Below are 16,425 nucleotides of genomic sequence, written 5' to 3'. Positions count from 1 at the left end.
GATTTTAGTTCGAAAATCCATTAAAATTATATCCTGAAACTGCAATATGTTTGCAAGTGGATAAAGTGATATGTAGTTTTTAAACAAGAAAGTTTGTTACTTTAGATTTGAATATGACGTAAAATTTGGACAAAATGGGTTTGAAAATGTCTCATGGCATTGTCCTAACTGCGGAAAGGCATTAAATTTTCAGACATCCTCAAACAAAAATAAAAAAAATTCAGCGAGATTACATCGAACGTGACTTGCTTTCTATGAAAATTGCCTTCCTGAACAATACCACCAATGACGTCATATCGGTATTTACAGTAACATTTTGCTTCCTTTACGATATCTTATCAAATGAAGGGTAAAGTAAAGTAGACGAAAAGTTCTTTGAGCGCCAAAGTGCATTGGAGAACATTTTGAAGACGAATAAATAGGTAAATCGAGAATGAATGATTTTTGAATATAGAAAATGTTACATATTATACATACAGTCATCGCATCATAGGCTTATTTAAGCATTTTTGACAACTATGCAAAGGCACCTGGACCATACCCATCGTTTTGAATTTTTTACGTACGACTTACCTTTAGCAGTTCGGCGACAGATATTCAGACTCTCAAATGTTTACAATACATGTACTTTAAATTTGTCGGTCTGCTACTCGTGTGGACTCGATTTAAAGCCTGCGGAAATATGGATATCTCGTCGTCTCGTTTCTGTGAAATTCAGATATTTCAATTTTCCCTCCCATTGAGTTTACAGAAAGATGGCAGTAATCTAAATTGTAGGTAATTTATTACTCTGGGCCCTCCCCTGATTTTTATTTCCGACTTTGAAAGAGAATGAGCTTCAGCTTTCTGGAAGAAAATATTTTACTCAAAGCGTAATTTTTTCCCCTCGTTTATAAATCGTATTCAGCATAAAAAATCGGAACCGTGAAAGACTGTATGGCTTTCCGGGTCGCAACTATTGCAATATATATTACAGGCTGTGTAAGCATTGAGAACAGGCCCCGAACAATCACACACATTTCAGTAAATGTAATTATGCATTGAAATGATAGTTATATATACTGAGCCTTTCGCTCGTGACGTATCAATGACGACACAGGAGTGCTGTAGTTCTCAGAGATAAGCATCGATTCTTTGCCGTCGTTGACTCTCGCGTGAGGAAAAGGTTAAACTGCCTGGTTCTGTAAACATTTCCTGGAAAACAGTATTTTAAGGCCGGTAAGGCGCCAAGGAAAAGAAGCATTGAACTCAATCTTTCTACAAGTATGTGAAATGGTAAAGTATCACAGAATAAATCCTCTCATAAGAAATTTAAAGAATAGACAGTAAATCGTGACGTCCCCAGGCAATACGACCAGCTCATGATACAGTATACTGTGAATTCGTTCCCGATAAAAAATGATGCTCTTCAACGTATGAGGGCGCACGAAATTTGCCAAATATTCTGTTCATCAACTTCTCCAAAGTGTGCCTTGCATTGTTGCAGCCATTTCATCTTTTGTGACGTAAAATTATGGACCGTATAAAATTGCTTCCTCTCTGAAATCCAAATTTTGCCGATAAGTTGCTCCCTCTATTCTTTACCATTTCACATACTTTTGAGTGATACTGGTACCATGCACGTGATTTCAAGTTGAGCACTCGCTACCTGAACGTGTTACTTCGAGAGTGTTTCATGTTTCAGAGACTGTATCGCTATCATTGTCACTATTTATTGATGAGCTACAGTGTGCATCACTGTCACTGTTTAGCGCATTTCAATCATCATCATCATCATCATCATCATCATCATCATCATCATCATCATCATCACTATGGCCACTATCGTCCTTTTTGAGCTTTGGTTCATTTGTAATGTATTGACTACATTTTCATGTTCTACTGCATATAGCCAATATGTCCAAGTTGTCAACACAACCAAAATATGGATAGCCAGCAATGATGCGGCTGAAAGGTCAATAGTCTAGACTCACTTTCAAGAACACACTATGCACAATGTGCGTTACATGCTGCGCAAATAACAAGCTGAACTCTGGTTGTTTCAATATGCTGTAGGGAAAAGAACAACTGAACAAGTGTAAAATTCGTTTACAAGAGTCACGTGTTATTTTTTCTGTCATTAAAATGATTGTCATAGCAAGTAAGTAAGCATGTCGTTCGTTTACTGTCATTGTAATAAATAGTAATAAAAGACATTAAAGGTATACAGCCACCTATAATCTAAATATGCCCATATATGGTCAAAGGGGCGTTCCTTGGTATTCGAAATGCCCATGTGAGGGCACTGTTTTTAAAACGGTCACCCGCTTAAAATCTGAGATTGGTTAGATTTTCTCTTTCCATGGTAACTGTGGCAAAATTGGAACATGTGACAGTATCGGAGACAGACATTCTGACTTTCAAACTCTTACCATACGTGTATGGGTAACAACTTGTTGGGGCTCATTTTGAAGCTCATTGAATTAATAATTTAAAAGTTTTTCACTGCTTCATTTTTCTGAAAATCGAAAATTTAATTTTCCCCCATAGAGTTTATAACAGATATGGCGGCCATTTTGAATTCGACTATCCGCCAATATTGGAGAGTAATTTTGTTTCTCTAGTGCAAAATTTTGGTTGAAAGCCCCTGATTTTTATTCGTGATTACGAAAGAGAATCTACACGAAACTTTTTAGCAGTTTCAAGGCGAGTATTATCCGCAAGCAAATACAAGAGTCGAAACTGAATGTTCAAAATTTTACTCAAACTTTGATTCCTAAATGAAGGTTTCATGACAAGGGAAAATAATCAGGGCTCATCGCACAAAGTTTGTGATTATACCAAAATTTCACTAATACAATTGCCTTTGATGCAACAATTTCAACAATTGAAATTCAACTTTATGGCTGCCGTACCCTGTGTTCACTCTGTAGGCAAAATAAATTTTCCCAAATACAAGACGGTAAATACTCAGTTCCTCCATAGGCTCAAAATATTAGCCCAAACACTTGGAGGGACCCTGGGACCAAACAAGCGGCACACGAGAAAGGCCAGACCGAATATCTGTCTCCGAGGCATACTCTACCATAGACTAATACAGGATGTGACGCATCTATCGCAGGGCATACATGTACATTGCTGCATGTGTTTCAATGTTATAATCAGTTTTTATGTGGCATTTATTCCATGCAAGATAAAGGGAAAACAATTTTGGCAGTGAAATTGAGATGGATTGAGTAAAAATAAACTTCTTTGCAATAATGTACAGCACTTCGATTCAGCTCATGACAATTCTCATTGAACAGTGGCAAAACGTTTCTCCCTACCATAATCGACCAATTGAAATTTTGTACACGTATTCATCCCTTTTCGCCAAGACAAGTTTGCAAAATATATGGCACTCTCAAAAAGGCAGGTTTGTGAAATGCGACCTTTTCCAAAGTCAGCCGGCTCGCAGAATAATTGCAAGTCTCTAAATGGCAGAGAGAGAGAGAGAGAGAGAGAGAGAGAGAGAGAGAGAGAGAGAGAGAGAGAGAAAACAACCAGGCTGACATAACCAGCAAATCCCTCGTCACGAATAATAATTGACGCTGATCTAATATAATATAATTCGCTCGCCACTATATTGTCGAGCGAATTTCTCTAAGGGAAAATTAATAAACGAAATTGCTCTGTCATAGTTAAATTTAGAAAGCCAATCGAATAAAAGGAAATATTTTAATGTGTGCAGTTGACCTTTCGTCTATTTACAATCGATCGGTCTGGCTTAATACAGCGTACCAAGTTCTCATCGGATCTCCGTACGTACCATTAATCGTTCCTAAAACAGTACCACTGGGTCGTTTGCACTCAAGGCCAGTTTGTCATAGTGATTAGTAAATGAACACTTGTTTGTCTCAGAAACACATCGTAGTACTAGAGCTGAATTCAATTATGCAGTAATTACTTCGTGTACGAGCGTGTTTTGACGACACCTTCCTTCAGAGCACGGATAATCCACAAGATTCCCTGAAGCACGGCTACACCCGACCACAAACACCGCTCGTCGTCCTCGAGTCTCGTCTGTATCAGGACCACACTGCAGGTATATTCGATACACCGTTTCATTTTATCTTTCTTCCTTTTATCAAATTCACTTGATGCATTGGATAAATCATGGCGGTAGAAACGATGATATATCATATAGAATCCATTGTGCGTGTGTGAATGTGTGTGTAATTTAATACTTATATGTATCTACACGCACAACTACACACACACACACACATATATTTATATATATATATATATATATATATATATATATAATTTGTGTGTTGTTACATTTCATGTTATATTACCGTAATTACGTACGGATGAGAAAGTACCTCTCCCCCTCTCCCTGTCTCTCATATATATATATATATATATATATATATATATATATATATATATATATATATATATATATATATATATATATAAATATATATATATATATATATATATATATATATATATATATATATATATATATATGCATGCCTATATATAGTGTGTGAGTGCGTGTTTCCTTGTGTATGTATGTCATATATACATGTGTATTTGTATGTTTTAACGTCTAAAACATGTCTGCATGTGTCTGTACATACGGTATATATGTATGTATGTATGTATGTATGTATGTATGTATGTATGTATGTATGTATGTATGTATGTATGTATGTATGTATGTATGTATGTATGTATGTATGTAATTAAATTTTTGTTTTTCTGGTATGTGTCTGTGCATGGTTGCCATACTATTTTTGCGCACGCTGTCCTTTAGCGGCAGTATGTTTTGTCTCGGGTTTAAATAATGTCGAATGCAAGGTTCATGATGATAAGAATTGACATGCAAATACCGATGTCAGTTCATTGGCAATGATAATATTAACGTTACAATGATGAAATTATGTATTGAGGACGGCTATAGCAAATGCTGAATATAGGCTTAATATTAAGTGGTCGAGATCGCCAACGCTGCGTCTGTCTCCGTTTGTTGATTAGGAGTTGTCATGGCGACTGGGAGCACGCACTCCGAGCTTGTGTGTTCATAAATGTGGTGTTCACTCCAGCGATACGGAGAGAGAGAGAGAGAGAGAGAGAGAGAGAGAGAGAGAGAGAGAGAGAGAGAGAGAGAGGCGCATGTGCATTTGTGCTCTCATAACGGAAATTGCTTATAGTCAACCACTTAAGGCTATGAGCTAAATTCGTTTTATATTTTTCGATAGGTGACAAGATATGGTATTTTGCTAGTCGCTTTAATACAAAGCATTGCTATTTGAGACTTTAAAACACTTAAAGCTCTTCAAGCAAACCCGGCATCACGCCTCCGAGTCAAAGCTCTTGAAACACAACCTAGCGATTACGCCTCGTTCAATATCGATCATATTATCCCAGTGAGTGCAAACGATCTTTACTGGCGACATATCGGTTTTGTTTACTTTTTCGAGATACTCTATGCCGTGTCAATTTTCTTTTGAGTATTGAAAATTTGGAGCTCATAGTGCAAACTATGCCTACATACATTCCTCAAGTGGGACAGAGTTCATAAATTGCAACCGCCTAGTTGATTAAGTCAAGTGTCGTGGTGGTGATAAATAAGCGACTCACGCACAATAGAACCGTCTCGTCGGCGTTTAAGCAACCCTGCCATTTTGATACGAATTCCATTGCTCGGTTGATGCTACCTTTCTGAAAGGTTGCGTTCAACATACCGTAAATGCGATTTAAGTGACGCCCATTGGAGTCAATTTTTTAGTGTGACGGGCAAACGGTGACGAAGACATGTTCTACTGTTCTAGAGATTCACTGTTGTCCAGCTTTTGTGTAAAGTGAAAATGAGAAATGCTCAAATAAACAAATGATGATCTATAGAGCATTGAAACGCGAGAAAGAGGTTTATACAATCGTTCAGAACGGTGCACATCTGTAATTTTACACAAGGGCGCACATGATATCAAGTTTATTTGGTATTTCCGAAGATTCGAAATTCTAATATCGACACGGCACGTCACATGCAGGGCATTGCAGCTGCGCATGATCAGTGGTTTTTCCCCCATTTTCATGGTGCCACCATTGAATCTATCCTGAATCATGCATGTCTACCGTCAGAAGTCGCAGTTTAAAAGACCCATGTACAGCTAGTATGGTGCCACGGACTTTGGCAGATAATCATGCACACTATACGTCGACGGCAGCAAATGAATTTAGTAGCCCGATATCAAAATAAAAGGTGGGGGGAGCAATCTCCGACTAACTGCACGATCTGGCTCAAGCAGCAATCACAAAGCAAAATCTCTTTAGTTAGAAATTTAGTGATAATAGTTCACTCGTTATTAGCAAACATTGCACATTTGGGTATTGAGTTATTCATCGCTGTCACCAAGAAGGTGACGGTATCGGTATTGTTGTGACCGAGGCGCCCCTTCCGACATGATGTGACCACAGACAAAGAGAATAAAACTGTTTTTGAAATGACTGATTTGGAGTAGGTTTAACACTATTCAATGCTTTTGATCCCGTCACCTTTATATAGACTTCCCCGACCCTTCACACCGTGCATTTATGTACACTGTTGTCACCGTGAGTTTGGCGTCAGAAACATTCTTCGATTTTCAGTCGTGTCAGTTTTGCGATAAAACGCGCAGCGCTGGTTTCATCTCGGCTACTTTGAAGATCTGGAGTACTGACCGGGAGTAAATGGTGCGTGTCTTCCCGTACTCCTCCGAGCCCACCTCAAGCCTGTCAAAGTGTTGAATGAACGTTCGAACAGAAGCGAGCTGTGAAGTTACCGCGGCGACAAAGCCCTGCTGGGTTACCCACAAGGTAGGAACGTGCAGCTTAGTCCCTGTCTTCCCTAAGGTTATGACTCACCGGTAACACACACCGGTAACGCGCTGACAGGTGAAAGACATGAATGAACTCACCAAGTAAATCACTCGGCAGTAATATGCTTGTCACGATAGTATGCATATCCTGTTGCAAATATCACAGATGGTTTCTGGCAGTTTTCGTTCAAAGTAGAGATGATTGAATACAGAATAAGCCATAGTTGCGCTGAACCGGAAAAGCCCACACGGTGGCGTTGATAAGGAACTAAGTAACAGGCAAAATAACAAAAAAACACCGGGGAATCGTTTTATCGAAATCACTATTTCTCTGTTACGTCCGCATAATGTCAGTGATCCCGTCATTGGTCGTTCAGTGATTTCAGTAAACTCACGAGAAAAGGTCATAAAAATGTCTTTATTTATTGTACATGCGGTCGATATCTCGATCCCCGCAAGTTATTATCCCCCGGGAACCTTATAGTTCGCACCTCACAACTTGACAAATACAGTCAGTAGTGGAGTTTGGAAGCTTCATAGCTTTAATTTTCACGCTCAGAAAAGTAGTTGATACTTCAAAGTAAAAAGTTGCAGGTATTTACTTGACACGGTAAAGTACTATCAACCATCCTGATGAAACATATTGTGTCGCACTGAATCCAAACGTGTGAATTTTATTATTGGGCACTATACGTATGAGACTCTGCGATATCTTGCGAGCTTGTAGTTATAAGGTGTTACGCGCCTCGAAAGTGAAAGACTAAAATTTTTGCTCAAACTTTTCCCAGTGAACTTTCAACCATTCTCTTTCAAAATCAAGAATGAAAATCAGGGGTCACAATGCAAAATTTGGTACTAGAGAAACAAGCGACCGAACATTCACCGATATTTTAAATTCAATATGGCCGCCATTTCTGTGTTAACTTTATGGGGGGAAAGTGAAATTTTCGATTTTCGAAAATTGTTCTTACTCCAAAAGCTTAAAGATGAGCCCCAACAAACGGTATACCAGTAAAGTACCGAAAAAAATTGAGAGCCCGAATATCTGTCCCCGAGGCATTGGCGTTGAATGAAGAGATTTTGATTTTCAGTTGTTGCCCAAAACTTCCCTCAAGGAATCCTTCAACCATATAATGTATCATAACAGAGACTGAACTCGTGGGTCAGCATGCAAAGTTATGGTATAAGAGAAACAAATTTTCTATGGACTGTCATAGGCAAATTTGTAAGAAGCTGAAGAACTCAGTGTAACGACTGTATGTGTTCAAGAGCTGTTACAGATGAGTGTTTCTGTGAAGTGAACATTCGGAAACAATAGACACAGGTTGTAACAATAAACCTATACAATGGGAGACTTAGTAAGAAGTATGTTTATTTCTTGGAGGAGCAGCCTCGAAGTTTGCTCGGCTCCCAGTGTATACAAAGTTCTGCATTCACCCCCCCCCCCCCGGTCTGTGTCGACGAAGAACCATACATACAACCTCTGCGAATTTGTGCAGGTTGCATCTGTGTTAAAATCCCAGATATAAAATTGATTGTCAGTTTGTCACCTCCAACAGTGTGAGACAATTGCCCATCGTTATCCCCAGGGGTGCAGTGTGGAGTACCCTTCTATTGTGAGGCCACTGTCCTGGATTTCTGCCTTGAAGTGGTTAAGCCGATTAATGAGAAACTGACAAATAACGGTCTTCTTGCCAGATGATGCTCAGAAGTAGGGCGAAGCCGAAGTTCATTCACAAGTCTCCAGTGCGCAGAATCGGACATTGCGAGATGTTTTCAAAGTTGGTTTAATAATTAAAGAGAAGTAAACGCGTGCCGACTGGCGGTAAACATACATATATATGGTTCATAATCGAGCGTTCCTGTGTAGAATAAATGCATGCAATTGGCAAATCTCCGTTAAAATGAGGACTGAAGGCCGGGCATGTACCTTCTTAATGCTCGAAAACTCCCCCGTTGTTATCGGGCTGGGTGATTTGGACGGGGTGGCTAAGGTATCCAACCCAACCGAGCCAATATCAGATGTCCAAGTCCCCCGGATCTGATTATACTCTTGCCATTGTCACACACCGTGAACAGCTAATTCACGTGAAAAATTGGCAACAAACTTATCCTGAGTGACAATAGAAGTTAAATCAGGCGTAGTGTATTGAAAACAGATTCTTGAATGGGCCCGGGGCAAGGGAACAACGGAACGTAATCACAGGCCCAGTGTGTGTCAACAGAATCAATCTGGAATTAGTTGACATATTTTGTTCCAAGGAGAAAAGAATGCGAAAGCTTACCTTAGTATTTACCGACAAGGCGATCAGATGTGAAAAATAACCCCGGTGGCCTAACAATACAGCCGTGACTGCGGCGTGTATTCAGCCCGTTTTCCCTTGTCGATGGTTGCTCAGAAAACACTCAAATTTTTAAATGGTTAGGACGTAGTTACCGAGTTTTTGTTGGCGGCTACAAAGGCTTGCATCCACAAGAAAAGCTTGGCTGTCCAGGGTCAGAAACTTCGACTTTTTGCAGAAATCAGAAACCTGATAGCAAGACAAGGTTTGGTGCACTGGACTGGGCAAGTACTTGACAGACGTGAGTTTCTGTTGCATGCTATTCTTCTTTGTAGTGTGATAAATCATGTTTACGTACATGGTTAGAAAGGGAACGTAGAGCAGTGGACCCGGTGAGAAGTTGCTGTCATGAATGTCATCAACTGTGGATGTCTATCCCTGAGTCAGGAGCTACCGATACAAACCAAACCCCAACCCATTCCTAAAATAGACCCGTTAGTGGTTCCTGACAACTGCTTCCTTCAACGTCCACTATTCTGTAATGCTCGCCAACTTTCACAGCCAGATATCATCATCCTGTTTTGATTCACCATTCGCTCCTACACACACGGTATTCCTTCTTTGAAATGCCTTGTTAATTGTTGGATGATATTTAGACCGTTTGATATTCTTAACCTACCCTTGGCAGCATGGCAGGAATACTCGGTACTAGGCTTGTAAACACCGCATGACCTTTATATCCGCAAGGAGGCTTGTTATTGGTAAAAGTTGAATTTTCGTCTGGACTTTGATACTATTAGCAACGGTGACATAGCGCACACGCACCTCATTGACTAACAAAATACTGTGTGTTTCAACATACTATTTATACAAAAGGAAATTCATGAAAATTGTGGAAATTCTACTAGAGAATCTTCGTACCGGAGAATCTGACTGAATCCTTTCATCGAATGCAATCACTCTATCTCTGACATTTAGAAACATTTGCAGACTCTAAGCACATGGAGGGATTTTTTATCGTGATACATTGAAGACAACGGCATGAAGCGAAACCGAAGAATTGCGATGTGTTTGTCGCTGAGAAACAAGCGCGTTCACCTTACATGGCCTACCCACGGATTCTGATTTGTATAGCGTCATGTAAATACCAGAAATGTGACTTGTGTGTCATTTACAATGCACAGAAATACTGACTCACATGTGTATGATGCAAGCTACCCATCATCTCCCCCCCCACTCTGTTGGCTCTTTCTTTTTTTCTGAACCCATGAATTTAAATTTTATACGTTTTGAAAATATCAATCGAGGACATGACATATAAAGATGCGGATAAACTGAATTTTATATCAGTATCTCCCAATCAGAGAGGCTTACAGGTGATTGGACTTAGTCGCGGAGAGTATCGATTGCCCAGCAGACTTCTACTTGCGGCTCCATTCTGTCTTCCTGATGATCTCTCTCCTGATAATCTCTTTCCGGCGGAAGTTAGATGCCCTTAAAGCGGTGTAGGTATTACCGCAATTGAGATATGGAATGCTGCTGGCTAGTGGACGCTTTGACGTCAACAGGGTTCGAAGTTCCCCAAACTAAGTCCGATGGGTGCTTGCCTGAGATGTAATTTGCATTTCATAACGTTAAAATTTCGCTTCTCAACACATTTCTCCGGTAAGACTTGGTCCATGTCGGCGTACACCACGTGACATGGCGTTCTAACTTACTTTTCTATTAGGGAGAACGATAACCAACAATATTCGCTTTACAAATCAAAATTATTGAAAGTGGTATCAAAAGTTATGTACTGCTGTTCTCCCCTCCCCCCAGGCACGGACTGAATCACGTCGAAAAAACAGGCTTTGTAAATCTTTCTCGCGCATGTTACATTACCCTGCAAAAGTACACACTTGAGGTTTGCTCTGAGGCCATCTTCTAAGTACACGAACAAGGTTTACTCCAGTTCAACACCATCCATGGGCAAACACACACACACTCAAACAAGCGAACAAAATTGGTTATCGCTTCAGAACACATCGCGTGAATTGAGGTAAATTAGATGGATACACACGCCTGCAATCACAACTATCTCAGTATCCATACAAACAAATTTAAAACCGTGCCTTCAAAGTTTAGAAATCAGATGTGATTTAACAGCTATCGCTGTCGGTCGTCTCTTGACTGCACAGAATATTGCTTGTGTACGTCAAGAAGTTTTCCTAATACAGTGCTATTATGAGATCAGACTTTGTCTTGGGTCAGGAGTCGGCAACTTGAATAAAAATGCATCAAACTGCAAAGTAAAGGTTGCACTTCCAAAAACATTTTGTCATTCAACTTGCCTCTTGAAAAACAGATAATCAAGCAATGCCAACTGGTAACCAATGGTAACATGTGACTAAGTCAGTCTATTTAAATCGTCAAAATGCCCTTTAAATTTTCCCCAATTTCCCTCCGTCGTTGAAAATAATTGAGACATGCACATGCTGTACACATTTTACATTGTTGAGCGCCGAGAACCACCATATATACGGGATGCCAATTGCCAGCTGTAACACAGTACACGCATAATAGGTAACGGTTTACTATAGCCCATGTCCCAAAGAAGGGAGGCGGTCGTCGGAACTGCGCCTAAAGGTCGTATGGGACCCACACGACCAATGTAAACGCTGTATCCAAGATAGTTGGCGATTGATGAAAGTTAAAATGTTTGTCATAATGTACATCATAAAATTCTATTACACCTCACGTATTATCTAGTTACTGTGATTGGCTTAGCCTCAATCACGTGATATATAACAAAAAATGATAAGACATGGCTTAGGAGATACAGCCCTGTCACGTGCGCTGACATTACCCCTGTCTCGTGCCCGGCCGCTACCACGTTCTGGAATACCGCGCGTCCTTTTTGCGCATACAAGATCATCGCGTACATTCGCTAGGTAATTTCTGTGAAGCAATGGCTTCGAAAAGGCACAAGAAGTTAGCTCTACTTGTCTACTTGAATTATGCGACATTATTACATTATACGAGAAAAGCTTAAAGGGAAACAGTCGTCGAAACTGCGCCTGTGCGAGTTTCTTGTTTACAAACAATGTATTTCGTGCACGATATATAGATGCACCTCATCATCATAGCTGCGATATTTAAATTATACAATGTAAATTATGACAGAACTGTCATCAATCCCCATTGTACCTTGGATAAAGTGTTTTCATTTACGAGCGCCTAGCATCGAGAAACGGCCGCCTTTTGTCGCTATAGCAACCACTGGAAACACAACTCAAATAAGTGTCTTACTTCAGCAGCCATGTATCTTTAAGCTAACATTAAACGAGTACTTTCCCTTTCAACTTAACACGCAATGAATCTCATTCTTTAAAAAATGCATCTGACGACAGGCTTTCTTGATTAAAATGGCCTTGAAAGAGGATCCGTCATACGAGAAGAATCTTGAAAAGCGGATTTCGAAAATCTTTCCACGACTATATGTTACTGCTCGCGGTATTTTGGGAATATCTCCTGGCAGTTTCGTTTAATTCCCGTGAATACTGTCTAACAAGCGTGCTTCTTGACACAAAACTATCGCAATTTCCAAAATTATATTGTGTGTGCGAAGGCTATTTAATCACTTTTTCATTTCCAAGGGTGTAAAAAAACTTGGTAAATCTGTCAGACTTTTTTATATCAAGTGGATATACGCGTACAAAACGTGTAAAGATATCGATATTTCACGACTTCCGTTTTATGAAACCCATGGAGATTTCGACACCAGCTCGGCGACTCTGCAGCGGAAAGCGCGAATGCCACCCGAAGCAGCACCAGATGGTTGTCGCCTTTGTTTCTGAGATGAATCCATAAAGCCTGCTAAACATGATCCGAGATAATGTCTTATCCATATCATAATCGGATTTCGGCTACATATAATACCAGTAATCATATAATCTAGCACATGACACTTGTTTTTTTTCCCTAACGTTTAAATTTGAAACGGGGTGTACGGGTAGATACTAGACAAGTTATCCGATGCTCGTGCTCTATGTAGCGACTCTGACCACAGGGAACTCAGCAGATCCCGACTGTGAAGAATACTTATTTATCCGACAATGATGGCCATTTAAATAATTTTAGTGATCCACATAGCTACGTCTTCAATTTAAGAAAAAAGTTGGATTAGGATTAATCACTTGGTCAAAATTCGGTTTCCAATATTACATTCTCTACGATTTTCATAAATGTGACCATTTTCCTTAAACTTTTTCTGTTTCTATCAAATGTCAACAGTCTCTCATACTTTGATCTTCGTAATAACACCAATGTAAGTTGTTGTAAATATCATCTACGTGTAGTATGTTGCACAATATTGAGATGTATCTTTTTGAAGTGTGTACACCCGAGTAAGTCAATGTAGCTTATAGGCAGCGAAAGAAGTCAACCTCTTCAAAATAACAAGGGGCTTGAACAACCTTCATATCGCGGTCTTCATAAACAAACAAAGCGTAAAAAGACTAGTGAGCTAGTCAAATAGTAGGGCGGCATTTTGTATTTCTCCGTTGATTTGAAAGTACAGCTGCTGCGACTGGTAAATTTGTTATCTAGATGCAGGCTGGCGCTGTGCGGGACCAAAATCCCCAGTCCGACAAGAGATGAAGAACTGCATTAAGGAGTCGAAAATTTGCTACGTTTTAGCGTTTTAACGAACAGCATGATGTCTTACAGCACACCACCAGTTTCAATCTTGGTGGAACAGGATATTGTAACTACAGCTAGCGATGATCTGCTCTGTCTATGGTGCGGGCTGGCCTACAGGTGCAAATTCACTCTCGGTATCTTCTTTTACTGTAGGTTTACTAAAGGTCGTTGGTCAGGATAAATCTGCTTTGGGAACAGCAAAATCAAGAATGAGCGGAAACACAAGCCATATAATGAACAAAACGGTTGACGAACTGAAGAACTTCGAGAAGAAGCATTTACGGAAAGTGAACACAGAAGTGCACAATACGCTACCAACAACACGAAGTAAGCGAATGATCGGCCTATAGGTGGCGCTCATAATACAAGCCTAATACCTAAAACGCATACCACTCTGAAAAAAACTGTGTACCCGAATATTTCCGTTATGAAATATTGACGATACAAGTTTTTCTTGCCGTCACTTTTCCATCTTCTATTTGCAAAATACTCAGTATGGCATCCGTGAAATGCCGTTTAAAATGTCGAATATACAGGATTCGTATTAATTTACAGCTTGAGGAGAATAAAGTCTTAAATTTCTGAGTACAATGTGAAACCTATCACTTCTATTTATGAAGCTCTGTTCTGACACATATGGTGATGTCGACAACACATATATACACATGACCGTTTAACATTTACATTTGTGAATCGGCCGATAGGTGGCGCTCACCATAGTACAAGCACAATACCAAAATGCATATAATTCAGAAAAATATTGTATGACGTGCTTTCAATTTTGACGAAACAAGTTTTCCTTGTTGTCAGTTTCCCATCTGCTATTTTGACAAATACAATTTTTTTGTTTTACATTGGTTTCAGCAATTGACGAAGAAAAGGAAGCGATGAAACGATGGAAAGACCACACTTTTTATTGGGTAACATGGTCGCACGTACCGCCAACTTACAACAAATAACATCTCCCCCTACGAGCCTTGGAACACATCGGATTTCAGAACATTACAAGAGAGGACAGTCACTCGTGAGCTATTCAGCTCTGGGACTATTCGCCCAATAGACGTGTGTACATAAGCGAGAAAAAACCCTCAAGCATATGTACACACGTCTATGGGGCGCATAGTCCAAGAGCGGAATAGATCACAGGGGACTGTGAAGAGAGAGAGAACAGAACAATCTTGAAGCAGTTCCGCAGAGTGCCAATAAGTTGTTTAAAATGTAAGGGGATTGCACTTCGTGTACATGAGACTTTCCTGCATCAGCTGTAGGCTGCTGAGCGCAGTTTCATCGGACTCCGCTATGAAATTCAGATGTCGGGTCATATGGTCACATTACAGCCAAAAACAATTCTGACGTTACCATTATTCATAAATAGAGCCATATTTTTCCTCTTTTTTTTGTCAGCATCAACGATCTATAACGTGACCAGACGCAACTTGAGACACCTGCTCTGGTGTTAAAAAGTGCAGTAAATTTTAATGTTTCACGGACTTAAAAACTTTCGGGAAGAGTACAGATATAGGCAGCCATAGTAGAGTGATGTCAAAGGTGTTGCTACAGAACGAACATTATCATCTACAACTCAATCTATTACATGTTTACTGCTTTGTGGCTCATCGTTACTGAGTTTATTTAACAAGTCATTTACCTTTAGTAAACAGCACGATACAGGAACACACGTCAAAATATCCGTGAGAAGACTTTGATTTTAGGTGCGAATCCCATTTCATATTTTGAAATTTAGTAAATAATAACTGGGAATTCGAAATGACCGAGAAATAACTGAAATTTTGGGTTTCCCTGTACTGCATATCTGTATTTTTTAACTTTTGCGTGTAAGAAAAAGTGGTATGTTGATTCTTTTTAAAATGGCGAAGAAATGAAATTTGTAAGTAAGGCAAATCTCAAAAATTACGGACAACAGTAGTAGCATGGCAGTACACGACGTTTACAACATCATCATGAAAATAACACGTACCAGATTATGGGTTGTTGAAAGTCAAAACAGGCATTGATAAATAAAGTAAAGCACATTATCACTGGGTTGCCTCATTCCTTCCTACTTGGCGACGCTTAAAGCCCTGTAACAACCGATAACGTAGTAACTAACCGATAACGTATCAAACCCGATAACGTAGTAAAAATTTACCGATAACGTAGTAAATCAACCGATAACGTAGTAACGAACCGATAACGTAGTAAATATTTCTAACCGATAACGTAGTAAAAATTTACCGATAACGTAGTAATTTTTCCTAACCGATAACGTATCAACAAATTTACCGATAACGTATCAATGAACCAATAACGGATTAAATCAACTGATAACGTAGAAAACTCAACCAATACCGCATTAACCGATAATATCTGATTAAGCGATTCATGGGCAGCGATAGATTGATCGATTTACAGATAGATAGATATTAGATAGATAGATAGATAGATAGATAGATAGATAGATAGATAGATAGATAGATGGATAGATAGATAGATAGATAGAATGGGTCGATCAATGTATCGATAAATAAATCGATCACTCAATGGATAGATCGATCGATCTATCTATTAATGTTTGATAGATGGTCGGTCGATCGATCGATCAATCGATCAATAGATAAATTGATAGGCAA

The 16,425-nt window shown here is 39.5% G+C and overlaps 1 long non-coding RNA gene across 1 annotated transcript; it reads left to right on the top strand.

Moving 5' to 3' along the window:
- The first annotated feature begins 3,752 nt into the window (after nt 1–3,752).
- On the top strand, nt 3,753–15,701 carry LOC139130996 (uncharacterized). Its single transcript, XR_011552029.1, has 3 exons — nt 3,753–4,063; nt 13,949–14,122; nt 14,660–15,701. It is a non-coding gene; the product is annotated as an uncharacterized lncRNA (long non-coding RNA).
- Nucleotides 15,702–16,425: the final 724 nt, after the last annotated feature.

The sequence above is a fragment of the Ptychodera flava genome, chromosome 4 (genome assembly GCF_041260155.1).
Source record: "Ptychodera flava strain L36383 chromosome 4, AS_Pfla_20210202, whole genome shotgun sequence".
In the NCBI taxonomy this organism is placed as follows: domain Eukaryota; kingdom Metazoa; phylum Hemichordata; class Enteropneusta; family Ptychoderidae; genus Ptychodera; species Ptychodera flava.
The sequence above is the reverse complement of the archived record's forward strand: the minus strand, read 5'-3'. Positions and strand labels throughout refer to the sequence as shown.